This window comes from Xenopus laevis, chromosome 7L (assembly GCF_017654675.1).
Source record: "Xenopus laevis strain J_2021 chromosome 7L, Xenopus_laevis_v10.1, whole genome shotgun sequence".
Classification (NCBI taxonomy): Eukaryota; Metazoa; Chordata; class Amphibia; order Anura; family Pipidae; genus Xenopus; species Xenopus laevis.
In genome coordinates, this window is record NC_054383.1 from 130,825,973 (window position 1) to 130,844,817 (window position 18,845).

Sequence of the window (18,845 nt, forward strand, 5' to 3'; positions counted from 1 at the left end):
GAACCGAGAACAAGGAGCGTATTCAAGGGACAGGCTGTGTCGATACCATTCAGGAGAAAGAGTACTATTTCAGGAGACGAGAGAGTAGGGTCGGGTTAAACACTCCAAAATGTCAGTACTTAAACAGGAGTAGTTAAATAGGCATGGGTCAGGACAGGAAGAGAACTAGGAATGGTCAGGGACAGGCAAGATCAGGACTAGACAAGACAACAAAAACAGCACCCAGAAACTGAAAATAGACCTATGTTGGGCAATGAGTTACTGTCACGGGCTCTCTAAATATTTAAATTTTGCTCCAATGCACGATGAATTCAAACACAGTGCCATGTCAAACCCAGAAGAGGAGCATGTGTGAGTGATATTCTGTGTGCAAAGAAAGATGTGGCAGGCATCCTTACCAATACACCCTCCACTGCATCCGCTTTTAAGCCAAAAATAGATTCTTTTAATAAGCAAAGTTGGACTTTTTCCAGCAACGCTTCTGTACTTTTGGGACAACTCTTGTTTCTTTTTCTGAGTCAGAATTATTGGCTAATGTCAATTCAGATAGACTCTTTAAGGATGGAATTAATGGATCCTGGGAGAGATAGGTTTTAGTTGACTACCCTACATGCTCCAGTTGCTGGGTGCACATATTGAATACCTACGTTCACCCTCAGGGGCTGTAGCACTGTTTGGATTGGATGAAGTGTTGGCAGATGATAATTCCTGTGAAGGCGCTACAGGTACTTGAATAGCAATAGTAGAATAATAAGGAGGTAAGGGTGACACATTCTTATTTAGAACCGATGATTCACATGAACATGAATATGGTGGTTACCAATTTGCACATCATAAATCATGGAACCTTGTCTGGGAGAAATGCTCCCTGGAGGCCTGAGATGTCCTGAATGGCAAAAATCATGAACCAAGACCTTAATGTCACAACCGGCACCCAATACCAAAACAAGTGCCAAGTACCCTGGTCTCGGCTCGGCTTCACCAGTAGTGTGACCACCATTGGGCTTCGGGAGGAGCCCTCAGCTTATTTGGGTGCCACGTGGACTGAATGAGAGGTGCAAGGCGAGATGTTCTGGCTGGCAAAGGGGCACGGCTGTTAGCAAAGTCTCTTGGCCGAAGGTCTAGGTACAAATGGAGCAGGCAAGAGAATCGTCAGACAGGCTGGGTCGAGGCAGGCAGAAATCAAGAATCGTCAGGCAGGCAAGGGTCAAAACCGAGTAATCAAACAGATGTGATCAGGCAGAAAGAGTAGTCGAGATGCAGGCAACGGTCAGAGTTCTGATATCAGAATAGTCAGGAACAGGCAGGGATCAAAAACCGGAAATCACAGATAAAGTTTACAGGAACTAACCGCACAAGGCTTCAGAAACCACTAGAATAAAGATTCTATCACGGGCCCTCTGGAAGCCCTTTCAGTCTATTTATACTGTTTAAATTTGGTGCCATTGCACGCTGGCGTCATCACGCCAGCGCACCTGCGCCTTTAAGAGACACGGAGGCGCGCGTGCCCATAGTGGGGCAAGATGGCGCCGATGGCGCTGGAGCATGCGGCGGGCGTCCCCACCGGTGGCGCAGCGGGCAACCCCGCCTCACAGGTATTTCTATTACACTTATCACCTCAATGAAATTTTTTGCTTCTTTGTCTGGAATTATTATGTGTTCACACTTCTAATGCTTCTCTACTGTATTACTTAAAGTGGGTTTGGGCAAATCCAATCTGCTTTGGAGGCACCTTTTTAAAAACAATTTTGCTTAGACTCAGTACCTAATGTGGAGCATTCTCATAATTTTACAGATGGCCAGATTGCCAGATGCATTGTTTCATCCAAGCTTTTTTAAATGTTTGAATAGCAGCAGCATTTGGAGCTGGGTGATAAGGTGGGGTCAAATTGTGCTGGATACCATTTTGTTTTGAGGGTCATTATCAGAAACCAATTTCTTACACTACTAACATTCTTTACAAATTACTCTGTAAAGCAATAACTTTCTCACTTGTACTCATTTTAGTGGGCAACACCTCCAACTAAATGGAATAGCTGTCTATAACCACAAGAAATGTTTGCTGGTTTATTTCATAGTCAGTATGCATTGGGGGGGGGGGTATGAGGGGGTCATAGTAGTTGGCTGATTTTTTACAAAAGCACAAGCTGCACATTGACTTACAAATATTTCTATGTCCTGATCCAGACCTGGCCACCATAAGTATCAACAAGTATCCACAATCTTGTGCTTTCATCCTGTTTACACCTGGATGACCCTTGTGGACTTAATGCATGGACCTCTATTGGTATTTTGGGGGTATGACAACCTGTATTTTATATCATAGTAAGCATGGAAAGCTCATCTTTCTTTTCAAAACATAGCTTAAGCATTTTGTCAGAGCTGTAGTTAGGCCAACTGTATACTGTAATCTCACACTCTGGCCAGAAGAGGATCATGACTTGTTACAGCTGCAATACCTTTGCAAACAATAGGTAGTTCCTCTATATATGAAACTTGAAAAAGTCCTGAGAAAAGTTATCTAAGGTTTATAATGTTTTTCCTAACCAGAAGAACATCAGAGCAGCCCTCTTTCTATCTCTCTAGTCAACTTCCTTGACCATATCATGGTCGGATCTTGACCAGCAGATGGCTCTGTTAACAAAATGTATTCATGTAAACAGTTTACATATCCCTTAATATCTTGGAATGAATATAAATTGCAAAAGTGCTTAGAATAGCACTCGCGTAACTTTAATATGCACTTATTTTAAAGGTTTACTTATCCTTTAAACACAGTTTCCAAGCACTGAATAAATATGATACAAGGTAGCCAACATGACATAATTATCTCTATATGTAAGACAACAGCAAGATGCCTGACATGGTGCTGGGAATCAGAATTCTTATTGGTCAATTCTCTTCCATCTATAATTATGTTTTTTTTGTCAGCAAAATTCTCATGTGGAGCTGATGATGGTATTTGTACCTGAAGGCTGAAGGATCGAGTCAAAGGAGTGATTGTCAATGGTATAGTCTTTAATCAATCAAACAGGAATCACTGGCACTCGAAGGCAGGTGCAAGCGGGGACAAGCCCTTGCGTGTTTATTCAGCAGAAAAATGAAATGTTTCAATGTAAACCCCTTTGTCAAACATAAAGATTTTCAGTGAGAGAAGGCAATATAACAACCCCTACGTAGCGTAATCATCACGTCACTCAATTAACATAATTGTGCATCACAAGTGCAAAACTGGTTTACAAAACTATTTCACATTAATTTTATATAGTTAATTTGTAAATTCACTGGCTCTTCAGTGAGAAAATTAATTTCAAAGGAAATCCGTAAGTCAAACAGTCCAGGTTTGAACGGAAGTTTCAAAAGTCCTGGAAGAAACCTTTAATGTGTTACATAAACATTTAAGCACTTTGCTTCAGTATCATCAATTTGGTATCATACATCTGTAACACTTTAGCATTCTGTGTGGAAGGACAAAACCTTTTTATTAGGGATGTAGCGAACGTCGGAAAAAATGTTCGCGGACATGTTCGCGAACGTCCGGACAAAAATGCGAACGGTTCGCGAACGTTGCGAACCCCATAGACTTCAATGGGAAGGCGAATTTTAAAAGCTAGAAAAGACATTTCTGGCCAGAAAAATGATTTTAAAGTTGTTTAAAGGGTGCAACGACCTGGACAGTGGCATGCCAGAGGGGGATCAAGGGCAAATATGTTTCTAAAAAATCCATTGTTGACACAGCGCTGCGTTTTGTGCTGTAAAGGGCAGAAATCACACTACGTCACTCAGGTGGTGTTTCTGGAGATGGTATTATTATTGATATTTAGACAGAATGTGAAAAAGCTCACACAGCTAGGTGGCAGTGGTTTGAAGAACAGATGCAGATGAGAGATCAGCAGCAGGACAGACAGCTGCCCACAGCAGCTACATACAGAGCACTGCAGTAGAAGGTAGATTACTAGCCAGCAAAGCTACCTAACCTGAAATGTCCCTCAAATCCCTGCAGAGTTCTGTCCCTACAATACAGAGCAGTATCAAGTAGATTACTAGCCAGCAAACTTACTATCAACTGTCCCTCAAATCACTAACAGCTCTCTCCCTACACTAGCTCTTCCAAGCACACACAGGCAGAATGAAAAAACGCTGCAGGGCTTCAGTTTATATATGGAAGGGGAGTGGTCCAGGGGGTGTGGGGGTGGTCCAGGAGGGAGAGCTTCCTGATTGGCTGCCATGTATCTGCTGGTCTGGGGGAGAAATGGCAAAAAAAAGCGCCAGCTAAGGCGAACCCAAATTGGCGAACGTTGCGTTACGTTCGCGAACATTCGGCGGACGCGAACGGTCGATGTTCGCGCGAACAAGTTCGCGACATCCCTACTTTTTATCACTATTTAAATGGTAGCAATTTGTAACAGTTCAAAGCCTGATTAGACATAAGTAAGTATTCATATCTTACCCTACTTGGAGGGGAGGGAGAGAGGAAAAGCATTTTCTATACCTGTCGAAAATTCGTGTGGCTTTTTCTGAAAAAAGTGGATAGAAATGATTAAATAGCCAACATCACAGATAGCATGCCATATTAAAATCATTTAACCCTTTTGGGTTAAAGTCAATGGGAATTGACGCTCAACAGTTTCAACACAATCAACTTTTCCGAGACACGTCCAAAAATTTTTGACGCCAGCGAATGTACGCTGCAGTTTTGCCTATCACTAGTTCTAAGGTTCAGTGTAGCATAGGTAGTTTTTTTTTAGTCTCCGTTAGAAAAAAATAGACATTATTGAAATTAGAAAAGTCAAGAGAAGAGCAACTAAACTACAAATTATATGGACAATTATGGTAGACAGACTGTCCAAGTTTTCTCTTTTCTTGAATATTGCCAATAATATTGAGTTGAATATTGAGTTGGCCATGCGCACTCACAGACCTAATAGAAATGGCCGTCCCCAATATAAACTAGGGATGCACCAAATCCAGGATTCTGCCTTTTTCCGCAGGATTCGGATTCGGCCTAATCCTTCTGTCCAGCTGAACCGAATCTGAATCCTAATTTGCATATGCAAATTAGGGGCAGGGAGGGAAATCGTGTGACTTTTTGTCACAAAACAAGGAAGCAAAAATTTTTTCCCCTTCCCACCCATAATTTGCATATGCAAATTAGAGTTCGGATTCGGTTCGGTATTCGGCCGAATCCTTCGTGAAGGATTTGGGGGTTCGGCCAAATCCAAAATAGTGGATTCGGTGCATCCCTAATATAAACAAAAGTGAGATGATTTTACAGCCTCTCTCTCTTTCATATTTGCAGATTCTTCATCCATAAGCCATACTGGACTATACTAGACTTACAAGGATATATGGGAGTCAGAGGTGAAGCAAAGAATGACAAGAGGATAATTGCAGAGTTTCAATCCAGAGGAAGATAGAAAGCCAAATTTCAAAGTCAAAGAAGGTGATAGCAGGGGAGCGGCTGAAGTAGGGTGGAAAATCCGAACCACGTGTACCTCAAAAACAACGGGATGGAAAGGCTGGAGGGATAAAGAAGCACGAGAAAGTGGAAGAGGACATGTATAATGTGTAAGAGCTAGAATAAGCAGATGGCAGCAGGGATGAGGATACATGAACAGAATAATGAGTAAGTGGAAGGGTTAAATAAGAGAACTGAACTTTGAAGCCCCGAGGAGAAAAGCAAAACACACATGAGTATTGTGGACACAAAGATCTAATGGCCGTCATGGCTTCATGCCCCTACCAGTGCCTCATAACTTTGTTGCTGGGTTAAAACCCATTTAGAAAACAGGGTGCTTCTGATTCAGATCACTGTTGCTGTATTCTTTGTGGCTGTGGATTCAGGTGTCTGTGTTACACCCTTAGTAATCAATAAAGCATAAAGGTGAATCAATCACAGCTCCAAGCAGTAGTTTTAAACTGCAAAATTTTTATTAGCAGTGTTTGCGCACTACATGTTTCGGGCAGAGCCCTTTTTCCAGTACACTTGAAAAAGGGCTCTGCCCGAAACATGTAGTGCGCAAACACTGCTAATAAAAATTTTGCAGTTTAAAACTACTGCTTGGAGCTGTGATTGATTCACCTTTATGCTTTATTAAAACCCATTTAACCATTTGTACTTATTTACATACCCAGTTCATTGAACCTCAGGGTGATGACCATATCCTGCATCCCTGTAACATAGTGCTTTTCAGGGCGAGGTCCTTCCTCTTTGGCCTGCAGCAGTTGATCTGGGTGTATGTTCCATTGAGCCTGGAGTCAACGAGGTCCCGAAGGTTTTCTGCCCTAAAGGTACAACCCCCTTTAGAGAAGTTGGGAAACAGGGAACCTGTGAATGGCATTCGCTAGTGTGCAGGGTAGCCACTGTTAAAATGAGGTAGTTAGCTTAAAGTGATACTGACACTAAAAAAGGAATTTTAGCATATGAATGTACATTAAATGTTACCTATAGGTCATGTTGATCATATTTTTGCTGAGAGGTTTGTTTTTGTATATAATTGTTAGTTGAAGTTCCTAAGCCTGACTCTCTGACACTCTGACTTTGCCAAACAGACTGTCCCATCTCAGCCTGTTAGTTACAGTTTCTAATGCTAACGGACTCCTGCTGCACAAATATGGCAGCCCCCTCATACAGGAACATGGGGGATCAGACAGGTAATGTAAAAGCATCATGCAAATACTTTATGGCAAAGTTAGAAGTAGCTTGCAAAGCCAATATTATAATAGATGTAAAAAAAAGTTTAATTTCAGGTGTCAGTATCTCTTTAAGTTAGTAAGAGCAGCTTTAAAGGAAAACTAAACCCACCCTAATGTGAAAAGCCCCTTCCAATACACTCCATAGTGCCCCTTCCCTGCTCCTGTCCTGCATAATGTGTTAGTAAATAATGTTCCCCTAATTGTTAAACTCATATATCTGTGCAGAGTAGCACAGCGGAGCTCATGGGCATCATCTTCCGCATCTTTGTTTTCTTCCAGAAAGGAACAAGACATGCGCCAGGCCAATGGGCCGAAAACACTGTGAATGGTTGAAGGGAAGGAAGAGGAGCCAAAGAGGCAAACGGTGGCACCCTTGAGCTCCGCTGAGCTACTCTTCACAGATACTTGAGGTTCGCAATCAGAGGCACATTTTTCACTAATACACTATGCTGGGCAGAAGCAGGGAAGGACACTATAAAGGGAGTGAGTAGTGGAAGGGCTTTTCTCATTAGGGGGTTAGTTCTCCTTTAAGTTCCACCAAGCAGGATAGAAGGCAGTAGCTTTTCCCCCAGGCTTTCGTCTGTAATGAAGGGACCGCAGTACTGACAAGGGAATCAGGTATTTGTTCTATTCCTGTTCCACATCTATTGTAGGGATCCGGTCCACTTACACACACACACACTAAAGGTGGCCATAGATGTCACAATTATAATCTTTTCTCTATATGCTATGTACCTTACAGCAGGTACTGATACTTTCAACTCCCCGTGATATTCCTTAAGTGGTGTCCTTCCATGCTGTGTCTGCTACACCTTTGACTGTACCTGGCATGTAATATGACTACCTCATATGTGAGTATTATAACCCTGTGGTGCTGTATGTTGAATAAAGCCTGTTGTTACTGTTTTGAAAAGAAAGAGAAGTCCAATGTAGTCCATGTTCTACACTACTAGTTGGTAATTGACTTCCCAAGTCAAAATAGGGTTACAATTAATTTGCTTATTAGCAATTACACTCTCCGTCATAGGCACAATAAATTATGTAAGATGTTTCACACTTTGTGTAGTTCTCCTTGTTCAACTCCTTTACATTACATGTTGGATGAGTCACTTTGCCTCTGTCTCATGTAGGTGTTTCCTGGTGTTCCTAAAATATCACTCCATATATTTAGAAACATTTATTGGATGGGTGCCGAACCAGTTCTTACCCAATATCAATATAGCCTACAGCAAGGTGCAAGATGATGCTTCTAGGAATGTACAATTACACAATCGATGCAATGTATCACACCAGGAAGTGTCGTTGTACAACAGGTACAGCTCAGATGAGAAGGTAGAAGCAACTAACCATAGATAATGTAAAGCTTTAAATTAGCCATCACTAGATGAGTCTGTATATGTCAAGTATACAGCCCTCCCAATCCAAATGGAGAAACAAATATTTCAGCTTTACTATAGAAAGGGGTTCTTTGTTGTAAGGGCAGAGGCATTATGGAGTTCCCTACTAAGACTGGTGTATCGATGGTGGGGGGGGAGGAAAGTTCATTTAAAATAAGGATTTGTTAAATAATCACTTGAAAATGATTGGAGGGCCATTCCAACGAATCCCATTGAGACTGCATCGACTACTCACCATCCTTTGGATAAACTTTGTTTTGAAAAAATTTGAACTTGATGTATTTGTATGTTTTGTTGAAGTACTTCTTACTATATGTATCAATGAATTACTTTCTGATTGGATAAACTCCTATGACAATAATATTAATCATGCAGGTTCTATTTCTGGCCATTTTCCTGACAACATGGAATTCTGTGAGTAAAGTTCCTCTTGCGTGTCTTCTCTTCCAGCTACATAGATCAGAATGAATTAGGAATTCCAATGAATAATACAGTTCCTGACAAATCAGTGTACCCGCCTTTTGACTCATCAAGTTTTCAGGGTGTTTAATGGTCATGCTTACTGCAAAGGCTCATTTTGAGTTACGTAGAATCCCTGTGAGGCTTGAACCTATCTTTGGAGGTGGGGTAGATTTGGACTGGTTAGCAGCTTACCTTGGACTTTACTTCTACTTGAGGTTGGGGAATATGTATTAGGAGCCTGATTCACCCCCAAATTAGTCAAGCCCTGAAAGGAGAACAGTGAATAAGGTGGAATAAGTGAGGGAATATCTATGCTCTAGCAGCACAAGACAGAAAGGTACTCAATGCCCAAGGGTGAAGGGTGAAGGGATATTGACCCATGGTTTATCACCAGAGATATGAACCTACGTAAGTTAAATGGGGATTTGCACCAAAATCTCCAAATTAATCCTGTGGATTTCTTACAAACTGACCACGATGTTAATAAAACTTTTAAGTTTAAGCAGCTTTAGCATGTTCCATGGGCGGTACATTTCTCATTAGACCCCTTTCAAAGACCACATAGTGAAGGCACATTTTACTCCTTTGTGCTGATATATTGATGATGTTTGAGGTGGATTGGGGCCTGGTCAGAAGTGTCCTGGTACTTTGAAATACTTGCAGGTGTGAACCCAAAATATTTTTAGATTATTATTATATAATACACAAAAGCCATAAATATGCTGTAAATTATATCCTTATAAACGGTGACGGTGAGTTCTGATGTCATCAGTTATAAACGGTGAGTTCTGATGTCATTTCTGTCACAAGACTCATTGAAACGTGTGTATTATAATAAATAAAGTACCCCCAGTCGAAAAATATGACGATATTAGAAGTTACCTCGGAGTTCCATGACCTGTATAAAAACACTCGGCCTTCGGCCTCGTGTTTTTATATGGTCATGAAACTCCTCGGTAAATTATAATATCCTTATATTTTACAAGAGGGGGTACTTTATTCACTATATATTATATTTGTGATCATCTATAATTATTTCCGTAAATGCATCAGCTTCAATAAATCTTTGCCGTTAGGATGGTTTTAAGGGTCAGAGATAGTGGGCTTTTCCCCTGGGGCCCCAAGGATAGTATTATGTCAGCCCCCAGACAACACCTATTTAAACAGCTGCTGTCTTTTTATTTGAACCCCGTGGGTTTCTTTTATATCTCTTCAGATCTCCCATAAACCATGGTCGCTTTAATGAATGGTCTAAAGGATCAATGACTTCCTAGGATGGAGGACTCATCTGCCAAACTAAACTGGAATCAATTTTTATCTGCCCCCCTCATTTTATTCAATTTGAAGGGCAGTATCCTTATTGTTAATAAGTACCCTGATTGTGCTGGAACATGTAAGACGACACATGTAAGAGCCCTAACATAGGTGTTGTTCTTTGTTTGGAGGTGTATCATTGTACATTCAAACAGTACAACAATCTCCTCTTGGCATCCAATCAGGACTTGTAATGTGGCCTCTCTCTCTCTATGGGAACCGCTGTACATAAGCCAAATCGAGCATAGGCTCACCAACCTAGCAGGCAGTCATACAGTGGATCAACAACTTTCATAAACCCCCACCAAAAGAGGTGCAATGCAATGGAATTGGGGGTAACTACAAAGATTTAGTAGTAACCACTTTATGAGTTTTGGATATCCATAAAAAAAAAGCTGGATGCCTTTTTAGCAAGAGCTTTCTTTATGTTTAAAAGAAGGGTTTGGCTCTGGACTTAAGAGGGAGATACTATAAATGAAGTCATGGATTTGGACTAAGATGATAACATACTGTATAACATATATATATATATATATATATATAACATATAACACTGGCTGGGAGAGCCTGAAACCATTAATAGATTGACATGGGCTGAAGATCACAGTTCAACAGAGCAGTTATGTCTTAAAGGGACCTTATAAACAAACTGAGTCTCATTTTGGAACCCAAATCAACCACTCTGGAGAACCAATATCATCAAACAAGTGATCATTTATTCGGTAGCACTACATGTTTCAGATCTATCTGATCCTTCCTCAGGTGCCAGGGGAAGGATCAGATAGATCCGAAACATGTAGTGCTACCGAATAAATGATCACTTGTTTGATGATATTGGTTCTCCAGAGTGGTTGATTTGGATTTATGAAGACAAGGAGAAGTTGCGGCTCCTATGCTCTGTTTGAGGAACCTGACACAGTAAGGACAAAAAGAGAGTCTTTTACATAGGTTACGTAGGTGTAGACCTGATTGATCTCATTTTGGAACCAAATGTTATAAGCAGTGGTGTGCCAATATGGGGGAGCAGAGCCGACAGCTGCAAGAGACCTGCATCACATGTAACCTGTTTCCGTCTAAAGGCCAATCAGGTCACTGCCAGTGATGGTCGAATTTGTCCTGTTTCGGCTCGTCGAAAAATGTGAAATTCGGCAAAAATTTGTGAAACGGATTGAAGTCAATGGGCATCACGTCAATTTAGGTGCCCGCAACAATTTTTATACATCGCCTATATTGTCCAAATGCATTAAATTCAATGGGCCTTCGAATCATTTTCACGTGCCAACATTTTTTTTCCGTACAACTATTCAGACGCGTGCCCAAATCTTTTTGTGTGGCAGATTTTTCACAGGCAAATTTTCTCCGCTTTTGTGAATCTATTCGCAGGCGGCAAAACGTGAAAATTCGGCGCGAATTTGCGCCTGTCGAATTTATTCGCCCATCATTAGTGACTGCCAGTCTTATATAAGTGATATCAAGCTTGCACACTGATGCACTATAGGCCAATGAATAAAAATGATAGAAGAGTAGCAGGTGAACTTGTGCAACACATTGAATCAGGCTGGATTTTCCTTTCATCTTCAAAACATGTGTCCTCCTATTTCCCGCATTAATTGCGGCCCCACCCGTATAACTCATATAAATTCTCACATTTGTGTTACGCTTCATCTTCTCTATGGGAATTCACGGTGGACAGTTACTGGAGACTGTCGGTGCAGGTAGTTGCAGGCTAAGTGAACTGCCAAAAATGGCACTGCTTCTGGGAATCCTTTCTGTCTTGTCAGCACTTCTAGCAACTGGTAAGTTTATTTCTAAGGAAGAATGTTTATTCATTTTCTGTGGAGTTCATAGATTGTGTCTTGGCGGCAGAACAAAGTCTCAGTCAAAACCATTGTGTATTTGTTTTTTATTAGTAAAATGTACAATGTAACAATTTTTAGGAATTACCACTTCTTGCTATAGAGAACCTTGCTTGTTCTTACCCAACATGGACTTGGTGAGTTGCAACAGGGTTTTTGGTGTTACCCCTAGTTCTCGATAGAAGTTGATTAATTCATTAAAACATTTCACCAATTCTACTGACCAAATACTCAATTATAGATGCAAGAACATGACCAATGTATGAAATGTAAAAAATACACAATGAATGTCTGAATTTCTTCTCTTTAGGTCATTCGCTTTCTTGCCAGACCTGCATTTCTGTCGGTAGAACTCCATGCCAAGGCCCAAGTCTTACTTGCCCGCCTGATCATGCTTGTGCAGCTACTTACACATTAACTAAGACACGTATGTTTCGTTGTATGTTATGGTTTAAATGGTGTAGTTGTGTGTGTGCATTGATAGTCCAATGATGTCCTTGCTCAACTGTGTTTTAAAGCCACTCAAAAATTTACAGCTTCCCCAACCAATATCTGATTGGGGGTTTGGACACTAAAATATCTGTCCAAATCCAAATAAGATATTGGTAAGGGAAGCTGTAATTTGGGCACCATACATAGGCCAGGTCAGTAAATTATATCAGCCCAAGTATGGCCAGTTTAGTGTTTCCCTGTAACAATTCAGTCCTACACTGCAGCCGTCAGGTACAAAGTAATGCTAGATCCTGGACAGAAGTGTTTCTAAATTCAGAGGTATGCTTTTACATTAGATGTTATTAATAATGGGATTCCCTGTATGCTGGTACATGGTATTCACTGCCTTACAGGGCTGGAACTTGGAGTAAATAGAAGAGGCATGTGCCTAGTAGTGAAGGGCTAATTTATTCGGCAGACGCGAATTTGCGGCGAATAAATTCGCGAAACAGGCCGAAAAAAAAGTTGTTGCCGGCGTAAAAAAAATAAAACAGATGCCGGCGTTAAAAAATGGAGGCGGCGTCCAAAATGGGCGTCGGCGTCAACAAAACGGGCGTCTGCGTCAAAAAAATGGACACCGGTGTCAAAAAGGAGACGCCGGCGCAGTTTTGCAAATTTTTCGCTGTTTCACGAATTTCATGGGAAATTCGCAAATTTTTCGGCGAATCGAAACGGAGCAAATTCGCCCATCACTAGTGCCTAGCAATGGTTGGGGTCACTAAGCATTTACCTCTTCTGTCACCTACTCCCTTTCCCTCAGCCACCACTATGGGCCAATAAATTCACCAGGCGCGAATCTTCGGCAAAAAAATCCACAAAAAAATGTGGGCGCACATCGGAATAGACACGCATATAAAAATTGTCGCTCATCAAAATTATATGGATGCCCATTGACTTTAATACATTTGGACAAAACATGTGTTTTGAAATTGTCGCGTGTCAAAATTATTTTGAGGCAAATAGACTTCAATGGGTTTAGCAAATATTTAAGAATTTCGCTGTAAATTCACAAATTTTTCATCGAAACAAATCGGGACAAATTCACCCATCATAGAATAATGCTATGTATTTTGTATATTAAACATAAACATGAACTTACTGCACCAGAAGCCTAATCAAACAAATGATTTATGCTTTCAAAGTTGGCTGCAGGGGAATGTCATCTTGTATCTTTGTTAAACATCTTTGCAAGACCACGACTTCGCACATGCTCAATGTGGTCTGGGCTTCACTTGGGAGGTTAAGCTTAGGGATCATCATAAATTATTAAAACAGCACAAGTCAAATAATATCTGCCATAGAAGCCGATACAGCAAGACTGATTAATAATCAGAATAAACAGACTGCACTGGGTCTGCGGATAAAAATCTCTACACAATCGCCGGCTGCTCTACAGGGAAACAAACAAAGCTGCTTGAGTTCTGGGAAGTAAGGTGCCGGCTCCCCCTGCTGTTTGAAAGTATGATCCTTTCCCTGCAGAGCAGTTAGGGACCATCTGAAGTTTCCTATCCTTAGCAGTCAGAGCAAGTAAAATGAAAGGAGAATTTCTCTGCATACAGCCAGGTTTATTTTAAAAACAGTACACATTTTTTAATTAAAGTATACTGGAGATAGATTTTTTTTCAATAAAGAAAGAAAAAATAGGATTTTATTTTTTTTTGCCTTTACATCCCCTTTAAAAGGCAAATGGGATCATTGTTTCGATCAAACATGAAGCTACTTTTTCTTTCATAGTTTAGTTTTAAAGTCTGACATGTTTCTAATTTGAGAAAGAAATAAGTGATCAGAACAATTCTATGTTAACAAACTGCCCCGAAGGATGGATGGCTGGTCCAGTCAGATTTCATCCAATTATTAATTAGGGGGAAGAAGTTATCTTACAATTCACTTTTTTGTATGATGAAGACAATGATATGCTAATGATCCAGTTTTGAACTTCCCAGCACTACGGATGGGCGAAGTTGACCCATTTCGCTTTGCCAAAAACTCGCCACTGGTGAAATGTCACAGATGGGCATTAAAGTCTATGGACGACAACATTTTTTTGACACGCGTCTATTTTTTTTTTTGTCGCATGCCGCCATACAAGTCTATGGGCGTCATTTCCGTGGCGAAACAAAGCGAAAAAATTTGCCCATCCCTACCCAGAACCCATTTTAACACTTATTCCTACAGATGGGAGAACCATATCTGCAATATATACCCTCGGATGTGCACCTCTCAAACACTGTGATAAATCTGGAAGTATCAGTGTTCCCAATGGAAAGATCAACAGAGGAATCTCCTGTTGTTATACGGACGACTGCACCCCTCCCACACCGACCTGTAAGTGTCTGTTGTAATATTACTTGACATTTTCTAATATTTTCAGCTGCTCACATATCAGACAAAACAGAGTATTCTCTATGGCAACAACCTCTACTTTCTCAGGAGTTAGATAGTACAATCAAGTGAACACTATTCAAGGGCAAACAAAATATAAAATGTATTTTTTGGAGAGTACAAAACAATGTAAATGATTAATTAATAACTATAGTACCTTATTTATTAAAAAAAAACATCTGGGCGACATTGAAATTGACCCCCTTTGTCCAGGAGGCTAACCCTAACTGTTCCATCTTCCCATAAGGCACTAGCTCAATAAATAGCAGGGTCTCCTTCCACCCACTAAATGCAGCTGTAATTTCAAAGTGATGTTCTCAGATATTCAAGGATGTAACTACATTTATATTTCTCTCTTTTCCACATAAAGTACCAAGGGGTAGTTCTCACCTCAATGGACAGGTCTGTCCTACCTGCACATCTGCAGACTCAACCTGGTGTTATACTGGTGATACCATGAGGTGTACAGGAGAGGAAAATATGTGTCTCTTGCTAACTACAAATATAACAGGTAAAATCACTTTAGAGAAATGTTCTTTTCTTTTGCAAAAATATAATTCTGTGACTATTGCAAAGTTACAAATAATAGCAGGTATAGTAGGGAGAGATGGTGCCTATAGTAACAGTGGATAATAGTCTCTGGGAAGGGAGTGTGACTGTGGGATAGCAGGTATAGTAGGGAGAGATGGTGCCTATAGTAACAGTGGGATAATAGTCTCTGGGAAGGGAGTGTGACTGTGGGATAGCAGGTATAGTAGGGAGAGATGGTGTCTATAGTAACAGTGGATAATAGTCTCTGGGAAGGGAGTGTGACTGTGGGATAGCAGGTATAGTAGGGAGAGATGGTGCCTATAGTAACAGTGGATAATAGTCTCTGGGAAGGGAGTGTGACTGTGGGATAGCAGGTATAGTAGGGAGAGATGGTGCCTATAGTAACAGTGGATAATAGTCTCTGGGAAGGGAGTGTGACTGTGGGATAGCAGGTATAGTAGGGAGAGATGGTGCCTATAGTAACAGTGGATAATAGTCTCTGGGAAGGGAGTGTGACTGTGGGATAGCAGGTATAGTAGGGAGAGATGGTGCCTATAGTAACAGTGGGATAATAGTCTCTGGGAAGGGAGTGTGACTGTGGGATAGCAGGTATAGTAGGGAGAGATGGTGCCTATAGTAACAGTGGATAATAGTCTCTGGGAAGGGAGTGTGACTGTGGGATAGCAGGTATAGTAGGGAGAGATGGTGCCTATAGTAACAGTGGGATAATAGTCTCTGGGAAGGGAGTGTGACTGTGGGATAGCAGGTATAGTAGGGAGAGATGGTGTCTATAGTAACAGTGGGATAATAGTCTCTGGGAAGGGAGTGTGACTGTGGGATAGCAGGTATAGTAGGGAGAGATGGTGTCTATAGTAACAGTGGGATAATAGTCTCTGGGAAGGGAATGTGACTGTGGGATAGCAGGTATAGTAGGGAGAGATGGTGCCTATAGTAACAGTGGATAATAGTCTCTTGGAAGGGAGTGTGACTGTGGGATAGCAGGTATAGTAGGGAGAGATGGTGTCTATAGTAACAGTGGATAATAGTCTCTGGGAAGGGAGTGTGACTGTGGGATAGCAGGTATAGTAGGGAGAGCTGGTGCCTATAGTAACAGTAGGTTAATAGTCTCTGGGAAGGGGGTGTAACTGTGGGATAGCAGGTATAGTAGGGAGAGATGGTGTCTATAGTAACAGTGGATAATAGTCTCTGGGAAGGGAGTGTGACTGTGGGATATCAGGTATAGTAGGGAGAGATGGTGTCTATAGTAAAAGTGGATAATAGTCTCTGGGAAGGGAGTGTGACTGTGGGATAGCAGGTATAGTAGGGAGAGATGGTGCCTATAGTAACAGTGGGATAATAGTCTCTGGGAAGGGAGTGTGGCTGTGGGATAGCAGGTATAGTAGGGAGAGATGGTGTCTATAGTAACAGTGGATAATAGTCTCTGGGAAGGGAGTGTGACTGTGGGATAGCAGGTATAGTAGGAGAGATGGTGCCTATAGTAACAGTAGGATAATAGTCTCTGGGAAGGGGGTGTAACTGTGGGATAGCAGGTATAGTAGGGAGAGATGGTGTCTATAGTAACAGTGGATAATAGTCTCTGGGAAGGGAGTGTGACTGTGGGATAGCAGGTATAGTAGGGAGAGATGGTGCCTATAGTAACAGTGGGATAATATTCTCTAGGAAGGGAGTGTGGCTTTGTAAGGTTAAATTTGCATAGTACGACAAAATGGTATTATAAATATTGTAAATGCCCAACTATTAGCACTATTTTATGATGTATGTTTTCTCTACAGGATCTTCTCCAGTCAATGTGGCAGTGCGTGGCTGTGCTACTAAAAGTATTTGTTATTTTGAAAGCACTTCTGTCAGTACTGCTGAATTTTCAATGGATGTTAAATTCACATGCATCAATGGCAGTGATGATGGCAGCTCTGATGGCAGTGTTGGTGGCAGTCTTGGTGGCCATGTTAATAGCAGCTCTGATGGCAGTGTTGGTGGAAGTATTAATGGCAGTGATGAAGGCAGTGTCAGTGGCAGTATTGGTGGCACTGCTGGTGGCAGTGCTAATGGTAGTGTTAGTGGCAGTGTTAGTGGCAGTGTTAATGGCAGTGGTGATGGCAGTGATGAAAGCAGTGTTGGTGGCAGTGTTGGTGTCACTATTGATGTCAGTGTTAGTGGCAGTGATGCAGGCAGTGTTGGTGACAGTGTTGATGACAGTGTTAGTGGCAGCGTTACCACCAACGTTGGTAGTAGTACTACTGCCAGAATTGGTAGTAGTGTTGATGGCAGTGATAAAGGCAGTGTGAATGGCAGCTCTGATGGCAGTGTTGGTGACAGTATAGGTGACAGTATAGGTGACAGTATAGGTGACAGTGATGATGACAGTGTTGGTGACAGTATAGGTGACAGTATAGGTGACAGTATAGGTGACAGTATAGGTGACAGTATAGGTGACAGTGATGATGACAGTGTTGGTGGAAGTAATGATGGAAGCATTGGTGTAACTGTTGATGTCGGTGTTAGTGGCAGTGATGCAGGCAGTGTTGGTGACAGTGTTGATGACAGTGTTAGTGGCAGTGATGAAGGCAGTGTTGGTGACAGTGTTACCACCAACGTGGGTAGTAGTACTACTGCCAGAGTTAGTAATAGTGTTGGTGGCAGCTCTGCTACTCATCATGGGTACATCATGTTATTACTTTTACCCATCACCTTCATTAAATTATTGTCCTAAAAAAATAAACTTTATATTAACTTCACCCAATGCCTTATGAAAGTTTACAATGTATACGCTAGAGCTGTGGATTCTACACTGTGGGTCACTGTGAGGCAGAGTCAATGCATGAAGATAGATTTGGGGTCGATTTTCTAACATTCAGAGCCCTTTGCTGCATTGCTCCTCACTACATTTCTAGAACATTAGTCTAGTCCTGGCATGGACAATGCCTTCACCTTGTGCACTTTTACCCCTCCAATTTGTAACTGTATGTTATCCATCCTCTTAGATTGCAAGTTCTATGGGACAGGGACCTCCTTCCTACTGTCTCTCTTACCACATGTCACTTAAGCTCTAGGTCCTTAAGTAAGCTCTGATCAAAGAAGGTTGGAAGTAAGCTCTGTGTATATTTATTGTATATATGATAAGACTTGTCATCCCTGTGTGTAATTGTATATATTATACTTCTATATTTTATGCAGCACTGCTGTCTCTACACGCCTTTACAAATAAAGCTTACATACATACATCTGAGTAATTATATATTCATTTTTTTATAACGATTTCCTTCTTCTCTGTAATAAAACAGTAGCTTGTACTTGATCCCAACTAAGATATAATTAATCCTTATTGAAAGCAGAACCAGTCTATTGGGTTTATTTCATGTTTATATGATTTTCTAGTACACTAAGGGGCACATTTACTATTGGTCGAATATCGAGGGTTAATTAACCCTCTATATTCGACCGTCGAAGTAAAATCCTTCGACTTCGAAGTCGAGGGATTTACCACATTTCCTGCGATCGAACGATCAAAGGAAAAATCGTTTGATCGATTAAATCCTTCGAAACGAACGATTCGAAGGATTTTAATCCATCGATCGAACGCTTTTCCTTCGATCACAAATTGACCTTCCCCATAGGCTAACATTGATGCTCGGTAGGTTTTAGGTGGCGAAGTAGGTGGTCAAAGTTTTTTTTAAAGAGACAGTACTTCGACTAT